The following is a 19,861-nucleotide window of genomic DNA, read 5'->3' on the forward strand; positions in this document are numbered from 1 at the left end:
TACCTCAACTGCATCTCCTCCCATCTTGCTTCCCTCTGATGGCTCCATTCACCTGTTCTTAACCAAGGAAACTTACCCACCCGTGCTTCCATATCCACAGCTTCCTTCCCCTAGGGTCAACTACATCTGTTACATTTCCTCCTTTTACACCCTCTCCCCTCCCCACACCAAAAATGGTTTCCCTGTCCACTTTGCAATGGTTTCCTGGTAATTTCCATTACCTCTGATGTCATGTCATCAAGAGACATCACCTTCCCATCCAGCATTCCAAAGGGATCATTCCTAACATAGTGGTTTATTCATCCACCTCCTGTCCTATTCACACCATTTTCCCTACAGCTGCAGGAAAAGTAACCCCTATCCATCTACTTCCTTCCTCACCAAAGGCCCCAGACATTCCATCCACAAGGGAGTGATTCCCATTTCCTTCCCCCAGACTTTGCTCATTGGGTGCTCACATTGTGGTTTCCTGTATATTGAAGAAAGCAAAGATGAATTGGCTGACCACTTCAGAGAACACGTCTGAGACGTCTGTAAGGACATCCTGAATTTCCGGCTGATTATTGCTTTAATTCTCCATCCTGCTCCAACTCTGAACTCTCTGACTTTGCCTTCATTTCTCCAATGTAACCCAACATAATCTTGGGGAAAAGAACCTTATTTTCCCATAGCTGTGCTACAGTCATCAGGGCTGAATATTGAATTCAACAATTCCAGGTAGCCAGCCAATATAGTTTGTGTCAAGACTGGCCAGTTGTGATGAGGCTTCATCAAATATAACATTTAATTCAAATTTCAAAGTAAGTGTATTATCATTGTGCAAATGTTAGCATGTACTCGCAAACACGAGAAGGGCTGCAAATGCTAAAAATTCAAAGCAACACACACAAAGTGCTGGAGGAACTCAGCAGGTCAGGCAGCACCTATGGAAAAGAATAAAGAGTCGATGTTTACTCTTTTCCATAGATGCTGAATTCCTCCAGCATTTTGTGAGTATTACCTTGATTCATTTTCTGACAGGCATTTACAGAAAAAAAAAGACATAATCAAATTTTACAAAAAGCTATCCATAAACAAAGGCCAGCTATAAACCAATAAGTAAAAGAAGATAAACTGTGCAAATAAAATTATAAAGAGCCCTTGAAAGTTATAGAATCAGTTAGGAGCAGTAGAGAATTTCTCACATTGATTTCTGTGTTATGTCTAGATGGCCCATTATAGGAAGGATGTAGAAGCTTCAGAGAGGGTACAGAGATTTACCAAGACATTGCCCAGATTAGAGAGCAGGCCTTATGAGAATATGTTGAGCTAGCTAGGGATTTTCTCTTTGGAGAGGAGGATGAGAGGTGAAATGATAAGATGCATAGATTTAGTGGACAACCAGACTTTCCGAGGTGGTGGGGGGGGGGGGTAGTTGGGAATAAGCTAATATAAAGGAATCAGAATCAGGTTTTTTACCAACAGCATGTGTCATGAAATTTGTTAACTTAGCAGCGGCTGTTCAATGCAATACATAATGTAGAAGAAGAAAAATAATAATAATACTTAATATAAAGTAAATCAATTACAGTATACATATATTGAATAGATTAAAAATTGTGCAAAAACAGAAATTGTATTTATTTTTAAAAGTAAGGTAGTGTTCATAGGTTCAATGTCCATTTAGGGATCGGATGGCAGAGGGGAAGAAGCTGTTCCTGAATCACTGAGTGTTTGCCTTCAGGCTTCTATCTCTCCTACCTGATAGTAACAGTGAGAAAAGGGCACGCCCTGGCTACTGGAAGACCTTAATAATGGACGCTGCCTTTCTGAGACACCGTTCCTTGAAGATGCCCTGGGTGCTTTGTAGGCTGGTACCCAAGATATAGCTGACTAAATTTACATCCCTCTGCAGCTTCTTTTGGTCCTGTGCTGTAGCCCCCCCACCCCACCCCCCATACCAGACAGTGATGCAGCCAGTCAGAATATTCTCCACGGTACATCTGTAGAAGTTTTTGAGTGCATTTGTTGATGTACTAAATCTCTTCAGACTTCTAATGAAGTATAGTTGCTGTCTTGCCTTCTTTATAACTGCATCGATATGTCGGGACCACGTTAGATCCTCAGGAATCTTGACACCCAAGAACTTGAAACTGCTCAGTCTCTCCACTTCTGATCCCTCTATGAGGATTGGTCTGTGTTCCTTCATCTTACTGTTACGTATTCAGGCAACAACAAATATATGAGTTCGGCAAGGGTTTCTTATAATAAAACAACACGTTTATTAAACACAGAAAACAAACCCCCCAAAAGTAAACAAACACTACCGTAACCGGAAACAGCTGCTGAGCGGCTGTTCAAACAGTTCGTAAAGTGATATTCCAAAACAGTTCTTTGAAGTGATATTCCAAAACAGTTCTTAAAGTGATATTGCCAAAAGTTCAATATGCTCACAGTCCATTTAAAAGGAGAGACTTTACAGGACGATTTAAGTTCTCTTTCACGTCGCTTGCTTCGATTCCCGACGTCGAAATTCCCACGAAGAATTTACGAAACAGAACGGCTTAAAGGCACTGACCTTTCCTTCTCCACTACCTTCAATCCTTTCTAGGTAAACCTAGGGATTAACACGAAGATAGTCAACGAAATCCTTCCAAATAAGGATCAAACGAAGGTCGCCCCCGTTTCACCGTAGAAAGCGATTCTCCTCGAACTTTAACTTCCAACCTTGAATCTTCACTCTCCTTTAATTCTCAAACTAACAGAATCATAAAGAACCTGTTGGCATTAACCTTTTAAACTTTAGGCATTAAATAAAAACTTCATCCTTCAACTAAACTGCGTCATCACTTCAAACACGCAGTGGCATGAAGTCAACTTGGCAAATCCAGCCACGAACTGCCCCTCCTCACAGGGTGGGGTCTACCTTTTATAACCTGTAAAAAAACCCATCACATGATCTCTACTGGCGGGAAAATGACGTCATTCCACCATCACAAGACCATCACCTCAAGTCCAGTACAGCTTCAACCCCAGTCACATGACAAGGGCACCACTGTCATGTGTCACGAGTACGTAACATTACACTTCCTGAAGTCCACAATTGGCTCTTTTGTCTTACTGACGTTGAGTGCCAGGTTGTTGCTGTGATACCATTCCACTGGTTGGCATATCTCCATCCTGTACACCCTCTCGTCACCACCTGAGATTCTACCAACAATGGGTGTATTTATGTTATTATATTATATTATTTATATAAATTCAGCAAATTTATAGATGGTATTTGAGCTATGCCTAGCCACACAGTCATGTGTATATAAAGAATAGAGCAGTGGGCTAAGCACACACCAGAGGCCCAGGTTCTGTAACTTCTCAATCAAGATTGTGGGAATGATGGTATTAAATGCTGAGCTGTAGTCAATGAACAGCACACTGACATAGGTAGTTGTGTTGTCCAGGTGGTCTAAAGCCGTGTGCAGAGCCATTGAGATTGCATCTGCCATTGACCTATTGTGGCAATAGGCAAGTTGCAGTGGGTCCAGGTCCTTGCTGAGGCAGGAGTTCAGTCCAGTCATAACCAACCTCTCAAAAGTATTTCATCACTGTATATGTGAGTGCTACTGGGTGATAGTCATTAAGGCCGCTCACATTATTCTTCTTAAGCACTGGTAAAATTGTTTCCTTTTGAAGCAAGTGGGAACTTCTGCCCAGAGCAGTGAGAGGTTTAACTTTAAGGTTTAAGGAGGAAAGTATAGGAGGTGAATTATTTTAACAATATTGAGTGCATGGAACACAATGCCTGGGGTTCTGCTAGAAGCAGATTCATTTGGGACATTTAAGATGGATGATGGAAAAATTGAATGCTGTATGGGGAAGGAATGGTTAGATTGATTTTGTCATAAGTAAAAGGGTCAGCACAACATGATAAGCCGAAGGACCTGTACTGTTTTAAGTTCCAATGTTCCAAATCTTATTGTCCCAGCACATACTTTTGTCTGCCATTCCCTTTATTTACCTCAGTTCACATCTACAAACAGGTGAGCGACAATCAACAAACTGTGTCCACGGTCATTCTGCTCTCTACCCTTTGTTCTCTCAATAGGTTCAATAGGTACATTTATGTCAGAGAAATGTATTCAATATACATCCTGAAATTCTTCTTCTTTGCGAACGTCCACGAAAACAGAGGAGTTCCTCAAAGAATGAATGACTGTTAAATATTAGAACCCCAAACGCCCCTGAGCCCAACACCAAGCACTCAAGCATGCAGCAAAGCATCAATAAAGACACAGACTTGCAGTACCCCAAAGACAACTCATTTTCCTGGTAATTTGATCTCTCTCTCTCTCCCTCTCTCCCTCGCCCTCTCCCTCTCTCCCCCTCTCCCCCCTCCCTCCCTCTGTCTCTCTCTCCCCCTCCCTCTCCCCCTCCCTCTCCCCTCCCTCTCTCTCCCCCTCCCTCTCTCTCTCTCCTTCTCCCTCTCTCTCTGTCCCTCTCTCCCTCTCCCCCCTCTCTCTCTCCCCCTCCCTCTCTCTCTCCCCCTCCCTCTCTCTCTCCCTCCATCTCTCTCTCTCTCTCTCCCCTCCCTCTCCCTCCCCCTCTCCCTCCTCCTCCTCTCCTCTCCTTCCTCTCTCTCTCTCTTCCCCCCCCCCCCAATAAGGGAAAAAGACAGGCTCACCTTTCAGGCCATTTCCTTGAGATATCGAAAAGCAGCCAGTTTTAAGCCCTGAGAGCGGGTCCCATTCCCACAGAGAACCAAAGTCAGAGAGTAACTCCGGGCCAGAGTCTTCAGAAGAACCTTGAAAAGGGAAAAGAGAGATATCAAAGATATAAATGTTTCTGAAGATGCAAACAGAGGAGTCACCACTTAGCGCCATCTTGACTTCACTCCATTATTTTCCCAGTTGTTCTCTAATTAAATTACACTTGCTTCCAAACCTTTACTAGTTTCGGCGAAAAGTAATTTTAATCAACCTGAAGTGATAGTTTTGTTTATTTCTTCAGCTGCTGAGTATTTCCAGCATGATCTTTTGGAGTTGTACAAACCCATAATGGTTCAAAATAATTTTAACTAGTGTAATGTTGCACATTTAGAACCATAGAATACTACAGCACAGTACAGGCCCTTCAGCCCTCCATGTTGTGCCAACCCATATAATCCTTTAAAAAAAGTACTAAACCCACACTACCCCATAACCCTCTAATTTTCTTTTATCCATGTGCCTGTCCAAGAGGCTCTTAAATACCCCTCACACAAGATGCTGGTGGAACTCAGCAGGCCAGGCAGCATCTATAAGGAGAAGCACTGTTGACGTTTCAGGCCGAGACCCTTCGTCAGGACTAGGGTCTCGGCCCGAAACGTCGACAGTGCTTCTTCTTATAGATGCTGTCTGGCCTGCTGTGTTCCACCAGAATTTTGTGTGTGTTGTTGTTTGAATTTCCAGCATCTGCAGATTCCCTGCTCTTTAAATACCCCTAATGTTTTAGCCTCCACCACCATCCCTGGCAAGTCATTCCAGGCACTCAGAACCCTCTGTGTAAAAAAAACTTATCCCTGAAGTCTCCCCTAAACTTCCCTCCCTTAATTTTGTACATATGCCCTCTGGTGTTTGCTATTGGTGCCCTGGGAAACAGGTACTGACTATCCACCCTATCTATGCCTCTGATTTACTGATAGGAACTGGACCTCTGTGTAAGGAAACAGACTGAACGACTGCTTGGAGAGAATGAATGTACTTGGGGACCAGCACAGTGGTGTAAGGACCGAAAAACAGCTGACAAGTGTCATGTAAGTAAACGTCATTTTTTGATGTGATACAGGAATAGTCTTAGCAGCCAGAGATACAAAAGAAGACAGTGGGTGACAAACAGATCTGATTGTTTATTTTTCCTCCTGGAGTATTGCACTGAACCAACAAAACTGGGATCCGAGAGCCTGCCTTTCACACTGTGGTCGCATCCAACTTAAAGACCTTAATATAATTTATACCAATATCAGGGGGGCTGCACTAGAGCCACCATGACTACAACAGGAACAAGGTATTCTGCAACGGTTATTTAGTGATAAAGCACAGATTAGGCCCTTCCAGGCACCGGCCCCGCAACCCCACGATCCCAATTAACCCTAACCTAGTTACAGGACAATTTTTGAATGACCAATTAACCTACCTGCTATGTCTTTGGAATGTGGGAGGAAACCGGAGCAACTAGGGAAACCCCACATATTTCATGGGGAGGACATACAGAGACAGGACAGCTCTGGAAATGAACTTTGGAATGCATCGAGCTGTAATAGTGTCATGCTTACCACTATACTATCGTGACATCAGATAGATAATGTATTATTTACTCTTTTCCAATGAAGCCCAATGCAATCTCAGGGAACAGAACCTCATTCTTCCACAAGTGTGTTACAGCTATCAGGAACAAAGATCAAGGAACGACTGCGCAGGCGCATGGATGCCAGTGAGTTAGACCAGCAGGAACAGTTTTAAAATAAGACAGCTTTATAGAGCGGGAGACAGAGTAGAGGGAGTCAGAACAGGAGGGCTTTGGCATTAATGGGGCTTCAGCGATAACAGGTTGAGGCAAGGTAAGTTACTTGTGAAGAATAGGAATAGAAAGTATGTCTGTGAGGCCGGTGTTCTGTACTGGGATGTGTTCAGATGTGGGATGTCCGGGAGACTGCCAGCATCCTGGACGGCAAGACCTGTGCCAGGTGCGTCGAGCAGCAGCTCCTTAGGGACCGTGTTAGGGAACTGGAGATGCAGCTCCATGACCTTCGTCTGATCAGGGAAAGTGAGGAGGTAATAGGAGCTATGGGCAAGTAGTCACACCGGGGCCTTAGGAAACCGATAAGAGGGTAACAGTCAGGAGAGGGAAGGGCAAGAGTCATATACTAGAGAGTACCCCTGTGGCTGTCCCCCTTTACAATAAGTACTCCTGGACTTCCCACATCTGACCTGGGGGAAGCAGCAGTGGCTGAGACTCTGGCACAGAGTCTGGCCCTGTGGCTCAGAAAGGTAGGGAAAGGAAGATTATGGCAGAAGTGATAGGGGACTCTATAGTTAGGGGGTCAGTCAGGCAATTCTGTGGACGCAGGAAAGAAACACGGATGGTAGATTGCCTCCCAGGTGCCAAGGTCCAGGATGTTTCTGATCATGTCCACGATATCCTGAAGTGGGAAGGTGAACAGCCAGAGATCGTGGTACATGTTGGTACCAACAACGTAGGTAGGAAAAGGGAGGAGATCCTGAAAACAGACTACAGGGAGTTAGGAAGGAAGTTGAGAAGCAGGACCTCAAAGGTAGTAATTTTGGGATTGTTGCCTGTGCCACATGACAGTGAGTATAGGAATAGACTGAAGTGGAGGATAAATGCGTGGCTCAGGGATTGGAGAAGGGGGCAGGGATTCAGATTTTTTGATCATTGGAACCTCTTTTGGGGCAGGCGTGACCTGTACAGAAAGGACAGGTTGCACTTGAATCTGAGGGGGCTAATATCCTGGCAGGGAGGATTGCTTAAGCTATTGGGGAGAGTTTAAACTAGAATCGCTGGGGGGTGGGAACAGAACTGAAGAGATGGAGGAAGGGGTGGTTTGCTCACAAATAGAGAAAGCTTGTAGACAGTGTGAGAGGGAGGATAGGCAGGTGATAGAGAAGGGATTCGCTCAGACTGATGGTTTGAGATGTGTCTATTTTAATGCAAGGAGTATCATGGACAAAGCGGATGAGCTTAGAGCATGGATCAATACTTGGAGCTGTGATGTTGTGGCCATTACCGAGACTTGGATGGCTCAGGGGCAGGAATGGCTACTTAAGAGTTCAAGGCTTTAGATGTTTCAGAAAGGACAGGGAGGAAGGCAAAAGAGGTGAGGGCAGGGTATTGTTGATCAGAGATAGTGTTACGGTGGCAGAAAAGGAGGAAGTCATGGAGGGATTGTCTACAGAGTCTCTATGGGTGGAAGTTAGGGACAGGAAGGGGTCAATATCTCCACTGGGTGTTTTTTTATAGACCACCCAATAGTAACAGGGACATCAAGGAGCAGATAGGGAGACAGATTTTGGAAAGATGCAATAATAACCAGGTTGTCATGGTAGGAGATTTTAATTTCCCCAATATTGATTGGCATTTCCCTAGAGCAAGGGGTTTAGATGGGGTGGAGTTTGTTAGGTGTGTTTAGGACACAATATGTAGATAAGCCTACAAGAGGAGAGGTTGTACTTGATCTCCTTTACCATAGCATTGGAGAGGGACAGGAACAGACAGGTTTAATTGGAGTAAGGGAAAATATGAAGCTATTTGGCAGGAACTTGGAAACCTAAATTGGGAACAAATTTTCTCAGAGAAATGTACGGCAAAAATGTGGCAAATGTTCGGGGGATATTTGTGTGGTGTTCTGCATTGGTACATTCCAATGAGACTGGGAAAGGATGGTGAGGCACAGGAACCATGGTGTACAAAGGCTGCTGAAAATCTAGTCAAGAAGAAAAGAAAAGCTTATGAAAGGTTCAAGAAACTAGGTAATGATATGAATCTAGAAGATTATAAGGCTAGCAGGAAGGAGTTTAAGAATGGAATTAGGAGGGCCAGAAGGGGCCATGAGAAGGCCTTGGCAGACAGGATTAAGGAAAACCCCAAGGCATACTACAAGTATGTGAAGAGCAAGAGGATAAGTTGTGAGAAAATAGGCCCAATCAAGTGTGACAGTGGAAAAGTGTGTATGGAGCCAGAGGAAATTGTGGAGGTACTTAATGAATATTTTGCTTCAGTATTCACTACAGAAAACGATCTTGGTGATTGTAGGGATGACTTACAGTGGAATGAAAAGGTTGAGCTTTTAGACATTAAGAAAAAGGATGTGCTGGAGCTTTTGGAAAGCATCAAGTTGGATAAGTCACTGTGATCCTTCCTTGGGTAGGGAAACTGAACCTGTATGTAATTCAAATGCAGTCTCACCAGGGATCTAAATAATTAGAGGAAGACATCTCTATACTTGTACTCTGACTTTTTTTTCGCTGTGGGCTAAAGTAACATTTATCTTAATTACTCGGTATGCCCTCACGTTAACTTCTTGTGTTCTTTCACAAAAGAAAAGTTAGGAGGGGTAGTAGGACACTCCATTTCTCAAGCCTGCCCCACCGTTCACTATGATATATGCCCGCCTCAACTCCTTTTCTGTGCCATTTTCTTGATCTTTCAGATACACCTTGCAGTTATCTCTCTACTTAAAAAAACACATTGCCCTTCTTGTCACGCAGCATGCCATATGCAGCCAAAATGGTGACAAGACACAGTAGCATAACAGTTAGCCTAATGCTACTACAGTGCCAGTGACCCAGATTCAATTTCACCATTGTCTACAAGGAGCTTGTACATTCTCTTCATGACTGCGTGAGTTTACTCCAGGTGTTCTGGTTTCCCCACATTCCAAAGACCTGCTGGTTACTAGATTAATTGGGCGTATGGGTGCAATTGGACAGCATGGGCTCATTGGGCTGGAAGGGTCTGCTACCATGCCGTATCACTAAATAAAATTAACAAACATAGAAACGTAGAAAACCTACAGCAGAATAAAGACCCTTCGGCCCACAATGCTGTGCTGAACATGTACTTAATTCAGAAATTACCTAGGGTTACCCATAACAGGTTATAATCAATCTAGAGGAACTTAAGAAAAATGTAAGCAATTTTAAAGATCAGGTGCTTGTAAAATGAAAGAGTATTGTGAATTTGATAATACAAAAATATCTTATTTCTATTTGGATTTTTTTTTAGGCTGTTGATTACTGTAAGAAACACCGCTGGAAACAGGGCTAATTTCATATCACTGGTGGAAGGCAACAGAAATTGAATACTTAAAAAAATGCAAAGGCTCTTCCTTTAGTACCAGTTAAATGATGATTCTGCTTGTGTGTTTGCATGTTTCCTTTAAGCAATTTTGTGTTGCTGTAGCTTGTGCATTCAATGCAATCTCTTTTATTGTGAGATGTTACAGAGACGAGATTATTGGTAATCCTTTACTTCCAGCGAATCAACATTGCCAGATGCCATATACGCAGAGTTTCAATGACAAATATTGATTGGGGTTTTGATTTCATCAACTGTAAAAATTCAGCAGACTAAAGTGCTTTAAAATCATGTTCTGTTTCTTAAATAAGCTTTTAGAGTTGTGGTTCATTCTCGTACCCTTCAATATCTGGCTGCTGAACCTGCCTCAAGTAGTCAGTCATACAAGGCTCAACACTTCCCTGCTGTAGAAGGCATCATAAACAAATCAACTTGAGAACACAGCCTTTCCTACCCAAACAAAACATGACACCACAGCAGATATATCAACACAGCCCTGTGGTCAGCCCTTCCATCATTTGAGGTTCCTATATGCAAACATTTTCCTCAAAGTGGAGTCCAGTGACCCAGAGGGACAAAATTGGTACTCTGGAAGATCACAATGGTAATCCATGTGTGGAGCCAAAACAGATGGAGGAGATCTTAAATGCATTTTTTGCATCTGTACTTACTCAGGGGATGAATACAGAGGCAAAGCAACATCAACTTTATGGACCCTGTACAGATTACAGAGGAGGAGGTGTTTGCTACCCTGAGGCAAATCAGGGTAGATAAATCCCCAGGGCCTGACAAGATGCTCCTTCAGACCCTATGGGAGGCAATTGCGGAAATTGCCAGAGCCCTTGCAGAGATATTTTAAAAAGGGAACATGAGGAGAAACTTCTTCACTCAGAGGGTTGTGCGAGTGTGGAATGAGCTGCCAGCACAAGTGGTGCATGCAAGCTCAGTTTCAATGTTTAAGTGAAGTTTGGATGGGTACATGGATAGTAGGGCTATGGAGGGCTTTGGTCCCAGTACAGGATGGAAGTAGGCAGTTTAAGTGGTTTCAGCATGAACTAGTTGGGCCAAAGGGCCTGTTTCTGTTCTGTACTTCTCGATGATTTGATGTCAAAACACAATGCCATAGCAAAATGTCAACACAACCCAACAGTCCGCTTCTTCCTCATTTGACTTTCCTATAAGGAATCCATCTTCCCCGCTATAGAATGCTGGCCAGTGACCCAGATTTAAACCTAAACCTCCGACCGTTTGGAGGTTACATGTTCCTGCTGTGACCATGTGGCTTTTGCTCAGGTGCTGTTAGTTTCCTTCCACATCCCACAGATGTTCAGGTTTGTAGGTTGAAGTCCCCAGTAAACTGTCCCTAGTAGAATCTGAGGAGAATAACAACAGGATTGTGTAGGGTTCATGCAAAGATGTACTCTATAGTTGAGACAGACTTGGGATGTCAATGGCCTGCTGCCTTGTTCTGTGTGACTGTGCAACTCTGAACTATAAAACTATAAATTTAATTAGTTTTCCATTATCCAAAGTGTGCCAGGGTAAGGGTATGCACAAAACAAACAGTTCCCTGAGGACCAAATCCTGATCAAATAAGATTGTCGATCACCACCATCCGGGCTTGTACATTTGTTAGACACAAAGTAAAAGCTATATCTGCAGAAAGCAAGGAATTGGAACTAGCAATAGAGAAGTAGATTAAAAAATATATATATAATAATGCCAAATGCTTAAAAATATACACACATATGGCATTACTCTTCAGGTGGCTAAGGCTTGTTCAGTTATATCAACAACGCAGCATTCATACTGACACCAATTGCTCAATGCTTAAACAATTCTGAAAATTTTATTTACCCTGGTTGACAGAAATGAGCTGAAAGGTAGGAAGCAGACAGGGAAATATTTCAGTGATAATTTTTACTCTTGCTCTATTTTATAAAAATTATTTCAACCAATCCAAAAAACACCCCAAATCCCCAGACCACCCTCCTTCAGTGTTCAGGACTGACCAAAGGTCTTACGCAGTTGAATCCACTCAAAAACATTTTACAAAATTAAGACCTGGGAATCACACACTGATGTTTCCAGCCTGAAACAAGACAAACAGCCAGTTTCTGCAACCTGGAATGGCTGTAAAACACAGTAAATTATCTCTCTTCTCAGCTCTGCAACATTTGAAACATCAGCCAGAATGCTTGAACAAAATAAGGCAAGGTCATAACAAAAATACAGTGAGTTCTGCAACATCCTATGGGAATCATTGTCAGTGTTCCAGCGAACAGAACGCAAGGACAAAACTGAAGAGAACAGTTGATAAGATCAGTTGGTGCCATTTCCAGGCAAATTAAATAATTGCTGCTGTTGCATGGCACTCTGTCCAATGAGACTCATTCCATCAAAATAGTCATGGCAATACCTCCAGGTAGCAGGATCTGAGTTACTGTACTCCCTTCACAAGTCAGTAGTGAACTTCCTGTTCTTTCCTTTAGACATGCAGCAGCAGAGGTGGGAAATCACTTTGCATCAATGACAAATCAGTTCAATCCATATCTGCGGAACACTGGGATATAGTCAGAGTTTGGTTCAGCTATTGCCAACAGCTTCCAGATCTGCTCATGTCAAGGCTGCGATAATCATGTGTCAGCTGATTCTCCCTGTAATTTCTGTTTTTTTAATGTATCACACTGTGCTGCTGCCACAAAGCAACAAATTTCATGACATATGTCAGTGATAATAATTCTGATTCTGATCGTGAACTATGCACCTGAGCAGCAGCATCATGCTTTTCCACCCCAAAGATTTGTTTGTTTTCAGGTTTATGCAAGGAACCAGGTAAATCACAAGACTATAAGAAATCAGGCCAATTGGCCCATCGAATCTGCTGTGCCATTTCATCATGGCTGATCCATTCTTCCTCAGCCTCAATCTCCTGCCTTCCCCACTTACCCCTTCCTGCCCTGACTAATCAAGAATCTATCAACCTCTGCCTTAAATATACTTTAAAGACTTGGCCTCCATAGCTGACAGTGGCAATGAATTCCAGAGATTCACCTCTGTCTGGCTAATGTAGTTACTTTTCACCTCCGTTCTATTCCTTGTCCTCTGGTCCTAGGCTTTACCACCATAGGAAACACCCACTCCACAACCACTCTATCAAAGACTTTCAACATTCGATAGGTTTCAATGAGAACACTCCTCATTCTTCTGAGTTCCAGTGAATACTGGCCCAGAACCATCAAACACTTTTCATTGACGAGCCGTTTAATCCTGGAATCATTTTCATGAACCTCCTTTGAACCCTCTTCAGTTTCAACACATCCTTTCTAAGAAATGGGGCCCAGAACTGTTCACAATACTCTAAGTGAGGCCTCACCAGTGCTTAAGAAAGAATTAATGTCATATCCTTGCTTTTATATTCTAGTCCTCTTGAAATGAATGCTAACGTTGCAATTGCCTTCCTCACCACAGACTCAACCTGCAAATTAACCTTTAGGGAATTCTGCAGAAGGGCCCCCAAGTCCCTTTGCACCTCTGATTTTTAAATTTTCTCTCCACTGAGGAAATACTGTCCTTTCATTTCTTCTACCAAATTTCATGACCATATACTTCCCGACACAATATTCCATCTGCCACTTCTTTGCCCATTTTTCTAATATGTCGAAGTCCTTCTTAGCCTCTCTACTTCCTCAACACTACCTTCCCCTCCAAGTTTACAACAAAGTCATCAATTCCATCATCCAAATCACTGACATATAACATAAAAAGAATCGGGTCCACACACTAACTCCTGTGGAACATCACTAGTCAACAGCATCAAATCAGAAAAGGCTCCCTTTATTTCAACTCTTTGCCTCCTGCCAATCAGCCACTGCTTTATCCATACTAGAATCTTCCCTGTAATTCTATGGGCTCTTATCTTGTTAAGCAGCCTTATGTATGGTACCTTGTCAAAGGCCTGCTAAAAATCCAAGTACATATCATTCAATTCTCCTTTTGTCTATCCTGCTTGTTATTTTTTTGAAGAATTCCAACAGATTTTTCCTTGAGGAATCCATGCTGACTATGGTCTAATTTATCATGTGAATCCAAGTACCCCAAAAACCTCATCTTTAACAATCGACTCCAACATCTCCCAACCACTGAGGTCAGGCTAACTGGCCTATAATTTCCTTTCTTCTGCCTCTCTCTCTTGAAGGGTGGAGTGACATTTACCATTTTCCAGTCTTCCAAAACAATTTCAGAATCTAGTGATTCTTGAAAAATCATTACTAATGCCTCCACAATCTCTTCACCCATGTCTTTGAGAACCCTGGGGTGTGCACTATCTGGTCCAGGTGATTTATCTACATTCAGACCTTTCGGTTTCCCAAGAAACTTCTCTCTAGCTTTTGTAACTACACACCCTTCATGCCCCCAATGCCTGGAACTTCCACTGTACTGCAAGTGTCTTCCAGAGAAAAGACTGATGCAAAATACTTATTCAATTCATCCTTGTCCCCCATTACTACCTCTTCAGCATCATTTTCCACCGGTCCAATATCCACTCCCACCTCTCCTTTATACTTTAAGTATCTGAGGAAACTTTTTGTATGCTCGATAATATTATTCGCTAGCTTACTTTCATTTTCCATCTTTATCTTCTTAATACCTTCTGTTAGTATTTAAAAGCTTCCTAGTCCTCTAACTTCCCACTAATGTTTATTCTATTATATGTCCTTTCTTTGCCTTTTATGTTGGCTTTGATGTCCCTTGTTAGTCATGGTTGTGTCATCTTGCCTTTAGAATACTTCTTCCTCTTTGGGGTGTAATTATCCTGTGCCTTCCAAAATGTTTCCAGAAATTCCTGCTCTCTGGTGTCATCCCTGCCAATCAATTCTGGCAACTCCTCTCTCATGCCTCTGTAATTTCCTTTACTCCACTATAATACTGATGCATCTGACTTTACCTTCTCCTTCTCAAGTTTCAGGGTGAATTCAATTATATTATTATCACTTGCCCCTAAGGGCTCTTTTAATCTAATCTCTCTAATCAATTCTGGTTCACTGCACAACACCCAATCCAGAATAACTGATCCCCTATTGGGCCCAACCATGAGCTGCTCTAAAAAACCATCTCGGAGGCATTCTAGAAATTCCCCCACTTGGAATCCAGCACCAACCTGATTTTCCCGATCTCCCTGCATATTGAAATCACCCGTGACTATTGCAACATTGCCCTTTTGGCATGCAGTCTCTATCTCCCATTGTAATTTGTAGACCACATCCTTACTACTGATTGGGAGTCTGTATATAACTAGCATCAGAATCTTTTACCCCTGCAGTTCCTTAGCTCTATCCACAATGATTCAACACCTTCTGACCCCTGATCACCTCTTTCTAATGATATAATTTTATTTTTTACAAATAGAGCCACGCCACCCTGTCTGCCTTCCTGGCTATCATTTCGATACAATGTCTGTCAATTTTCTTCACCTTTCACATTGCAACTCATCCTGTTGACTGAAATTTTGCCCCTTCATCAGCCTCACCTTGCTCGGAGTCTGACTACACACTGCCTCTGTTTGTAAACCAACTACCTCATCTTCAGCACGATCACTCCAGTTCCAGTTGCACTGCCAAATGAGTTTAAATCCACTCAATCAACTGAAGTCAACCTGCCCACAAGGATATTGATCCCCCTTAAGTTCAGTCTCCCCGTTTGTATGGGTCATGCCATGCCCAGATGAGATTCCAATTAGACATCAATCTGAATGCACCAGTTCCTCACCCATGCATCCACCTGCCAAATCATCCAATTCTGACCCTCACTGGCAAAGGCAGCAATCCAGAGATTACTTCTTTAGAGGTCCTGTTTCTCAGCTTTCTGCCTAACTTCCTAAAATCTCTCTTCGCTACCTCCTCACCACGTATACCTATATCATTGCTAACAATATGTACCAACACTTCTGAATGCTCACCCTCACCCTTGAGAGAAATAATGGGAAGAAGCAACGCACACACATTGCCAGGCAGCATTTATGGAAATAAACAAACAGTCAATGTTTCAGGCCAAGACTCTTCTTCAGTCCTGAAGCCTCAAATAAAGTAATCATTTGTAGCAAGATGTCAATTACTTGTAAATCTTGCCGCTCGTACCACTTCCCTGTACCCTGACAGGAGTGCACAAAAAGTTGGAAGCAGCATAATCTGCAAGGAAGTTACTTACGTAAGCAAAAATTGCACATAGTATCATGTGTCAGGTCAAACAATTAACTGCAGTATTTCCCAGTTTACACACTCAGACCAACCAGTACAGATCTTGAGGTAAGTAATATGAAAATAAAACTTGGACTGGAAATCAAAAAAGAAACACATAAAAAAGTTATAACACATTATCAAGCTATTACTGTCATGTTCATTGATGATGAACCTCCCAACATAACCACGCACATCTCATTTCTTCAAAGACCCTCTATGACAGGAATTTCTGTAGCCAGAGGGCGGTGAATCTGTGGAATTAATTGTCACTGGTGGCTACAGAGGCCAAGTCATTGGGTATATTTTAAGCAGAGATGGATAGATTCTTGATTTCCCTGTGCCAAGGGTTACAGGGAAAAAGCTTTTAGGCTTGTGGATTATTGGGATTTCTTCTGAGAAAGGTCTGATCTGTACAAAAGGGATGGGCTACATCTGAACCAATATTCTTGTGGGCAGGTTTGCTAGAGCTGATAGGGTGGGTTATAACCAATTTGACAAGGGGATGGGAACTGGAGTGATAGGGCTGAGGACAGAGATGTTAGTTTACAAGCAGAGGTTGTGTATAGTGAGACTATCAGGAAGGACAGGCAGATGATAGAGCAAAATTGCAGTCTGTGGGATGGGTTGCAGTGTAACGGACAAAATGGAAAAGCGACAATTACAGGACTGAAGGTGTTACGTTTGAATGCACACAAGATATGGAATAAGACAGATGATCTTTTAGTGCAGTTAATGATTGGCAGGTATGATGCTGTAGGTATCAGAGAATTATGGCTGAAAGAAGGTTGTGGTTGGAAGCCTAATATCCAAGGATATGGAATTTAGAATCTATCAAAAGGACATGCAGGTAGGCAGGGAAAGAGGAGTAGCTCTGCTGGTAAAAAATCAAATCAAATCTTTAGAAAGAGGAGACATAGGATTAGAAGATGTAGAATCCTTTGGGGTAGAGTTAAGTAACTGCAAGGGTAAGAACGATAGGGCTGAGGGAGTTATTTATAGGCCTCCGAAAAGTAGCCAGAATTTGGTCTACAAATTACAGCAGAAGATAGAAAAAGCATGTCAAAAAGGCAATTTTATGATAGTCATGGGGGATTTCAATATGCAGATAGATTGGGAAAATAAAGCTGATGCTGAATCCCAAGAGAATCCCAATTTGTGGAGTGCCTCCAAAATGGCTTTTTGGAGCAGCTTATGATTGAGTTCCCTAGGGAATCAGCAATTCTGAACGATGTTGTGTAATGAACTGGATTTGATTAGGGAGCTTAAGATAAGGAACTCTAAAGTAACAGTGATCATAATATGATAGAATTCACCCTGTAATTTGAGAGGAAGAAGCTGAAATCTGATGTATCAGTATTGCAGTGGAGTAAAGAGAATTACAGATGCATGAGAAAGCAGCTGGCCAAAGTTGATTGGAAGGGGACACCAGCAGGGATGACGGCAGAGCAGCAGTGGCAGGGGTTTCTGAGAGCAAATCAGAAGGCACAGGATAAATACATCCCAAAGAACAGGAAGTATTCTAATGGCAGGTGATGCAACCGTGGCTGACAAGGCAAGTCAAAACCAACATAAAATCAAGAGAGAGGGCATATAATTGAGTAGAAATTAGTTGGAAGATAGAGAATTGGGACTTTTAAAAAACAACAGAGGCAACTAAAAAAAACATGGGGGGAGATGAAATATGAATGTAAGTTAGCTAATAATAACAAAAATGCACCAAAAGCTTTTTTCCAGATATATAAAGAATAAGATAGAGGAGAGAGTAGATATTGGATAGCTGCAAAATTCTGCTGGACAGGTGGCAATGAGGGACAAAAAATGGCAAACTGAATGAGTATTTTGCAACATTCTTCACTGGAAGGCATTAGTAAGATGCCAGAGGTTTGAGAATGTCAAGGGGAAAAGTGAGTGGAGTTGCTATTACTAGGGAATAATGCTCGGGAAACTGAAAGGTCTGAAGATAGATAAGTCACCTGGACACAATGGACTACATCCCAGAGTTCTAAAAGAGGTAGCTGAAGAGATTATAGTAGCATTAGAAATGATCTTCCAAGAATCAATAAGAGTCTGGCATGGTTCAGGGGGACTGAAAAATTGAAGATGTCACTCCATTCTTCAAGAAGGGAAGGGAATCAGAAGAAAGGAAATTATAGGCCTGTTAGCCTGACCTCAGTGATTGGGAAGATGTTGGGAGTAAATTGTTGAGGATACGGTTTGGGGGTATTTGGAGGCACATGACAAATTAGGCCAAAGTCAGCGTGATTTCCTGAAGTTGAAATGTTGCCTGACAAATCTGATAGAATTCAATGAAGAACAAACAAGCAGGATAGACAACGGGAAAATCGGTGGATGTTTTGCACTTGGATTTTAAAAAGGCCTTTGACAAGGTGGTGCACATGAAGCTGCTAAACAAGATAAGAGCCCAGGGTAATACAGGAGAGATACTAGCATGGATAGTGTATTGGCTGATTGGCAGGAGGCAAACAGTGGGAATAAAGGGGGCTTTTTCTGGTTGGCTGCCGGTGACTAGTGGTGTCCCACAGGGGTCTGTGATGATGAAGTAGATGGCTTTGTAGCCAAATTTGCAAGCAATATAAAGATAGGTGGAGGGGCAGGTAATGATGAGGAAGCAGAGAGGCCACAGAAGGACTTTGGCAGATTAGGAGAATGGGCAAAAAGGTGGCAGATGGGATACAACGTTGGGAATTTTATGATTATGCACTGTGGTAGAAGGAATAAAAACATAGACTATTTTCTAAATGAGGAGAAAATTCAAAAATCCAAGGTGCAAAGGGATTTGGGAGTCCTCTTGCAGGGTTCCCTGAAGGTTCATTTGGATGTTGAATGGGTGAAGAAGGCAAAATCATTTCAAGAGGACTAGAAGGATGAAGAAAGAATGCGTTGACACTGGAGAGTGTTCAGAGCAAGTTCACGAAAATGATTCTAAAAATGAAAGGCTTATCATATGAGTATCAATCGAAGATATTGGGCTGGTACTTGTTGGAATTTTGAAGAATGAGGGGAGATCTCATTGAAACCCATCGTATGTTAACAGGCCTAGGGAGAATGGATTTTAAGAGGATGTTTCTTTTGGGGGGAGGGGGAGGAATGGTCCAGGACCACAGGCCACAGCCTCAAAAAGAGGGACGTCCATTTAGAACTGAGATGAGGAATTTCTTTAGTCAGAGGGTGGTAAATCAGTGGGATTCTTTGTCACAGGTGGCTGTGGGGGCAGGTCAGTGGGTCATTTAAGGTGCAAGTTGATAGGTTCCTGATTAATTAGGGCATGAAAGGTTATGGGGAGAAAGCAGGAGAATAGGGTTAAGAGGGAAATGGATCAGTCATAATGAAATGGTGATCAGATTTGAAGGGCCGAATGGCCTAATTTTGCTCCTATGTCTTATGGCTTTTTGCACTTGTTATCTATCGGGTCAATAAGTTCCAGACTCTACTATTCTCTATGTGAAAAAGGTTTCCTCACCTTTGCTCTAAATACTTCCTCCAATTACATAAATCTCTGTCCTCTGGTGTTTATCACCCTTACACTAAAGGAAATATGGTCTTCCTTTAGTTCAACAGATTTTTATACACCTCTATTCCCAATCAATCTTTCTCACAGCTGAATTTTCTATAGTCTTAGCAAAATTCCTCTTCATCCCCTCCATTACTCTACTAAACAGAACTGTATACAGTCAAGGTAATGTCCCAAAATAACTTACCTGCTCTTCTAGTCCACCTCTCAGCTAAAAGGGGAAAGCAACAAACAAAATGCCTTCTTTAATCATGTTATTTTC

General features: G+C 42.4%; 1 protein-coding gene across 3 annotated transcripts in view; it reads left to right on the forward strand.

Moving 5' to 3' along the window:
• LOC132390295 (prosaposin-like) overlaps window positions 1-19,861 on the forward strand; it is a 55,808-nt gene that overhangs the window by 15,296 nt on the left and 20,651 nt on the right. Inside the window, exons 3-4 of one of the 3 annotated variants that reach the window (XR_009510848.1) lie at window positions 5,657-5,767; window positions 9,757-10,952. The exons of the other annotated variants lie outside the window; for them this stretch is intronic. The gene's annotated coding sequence lies outside the window, so the exon portion shown is untranslated. Of the gene's footprint in view, window positions 1-5,656; window positions 5,768-9,756; window positions 10,953-19,861 lie in introns of those variants that run through there. 3 annotated transcript variants of the gene reach the window in all.

Source organism: Hypanus sabinus, unplaced genomic scaffold (genome assembly GCF_030144855.1).
Source record: "Hypanus sabinus isolate sHypSab1 unplaced genomic scaffold, sHypSab1.hap1 scaffold_836, whole genome shotgun sequence".
Lineage (NCBI taxonomy): Eukaryota > Metazoa > Chordata > Chondrichthyes > Myliobatiformes > Dasyatidae > Hypanus > Hypanus sabinus.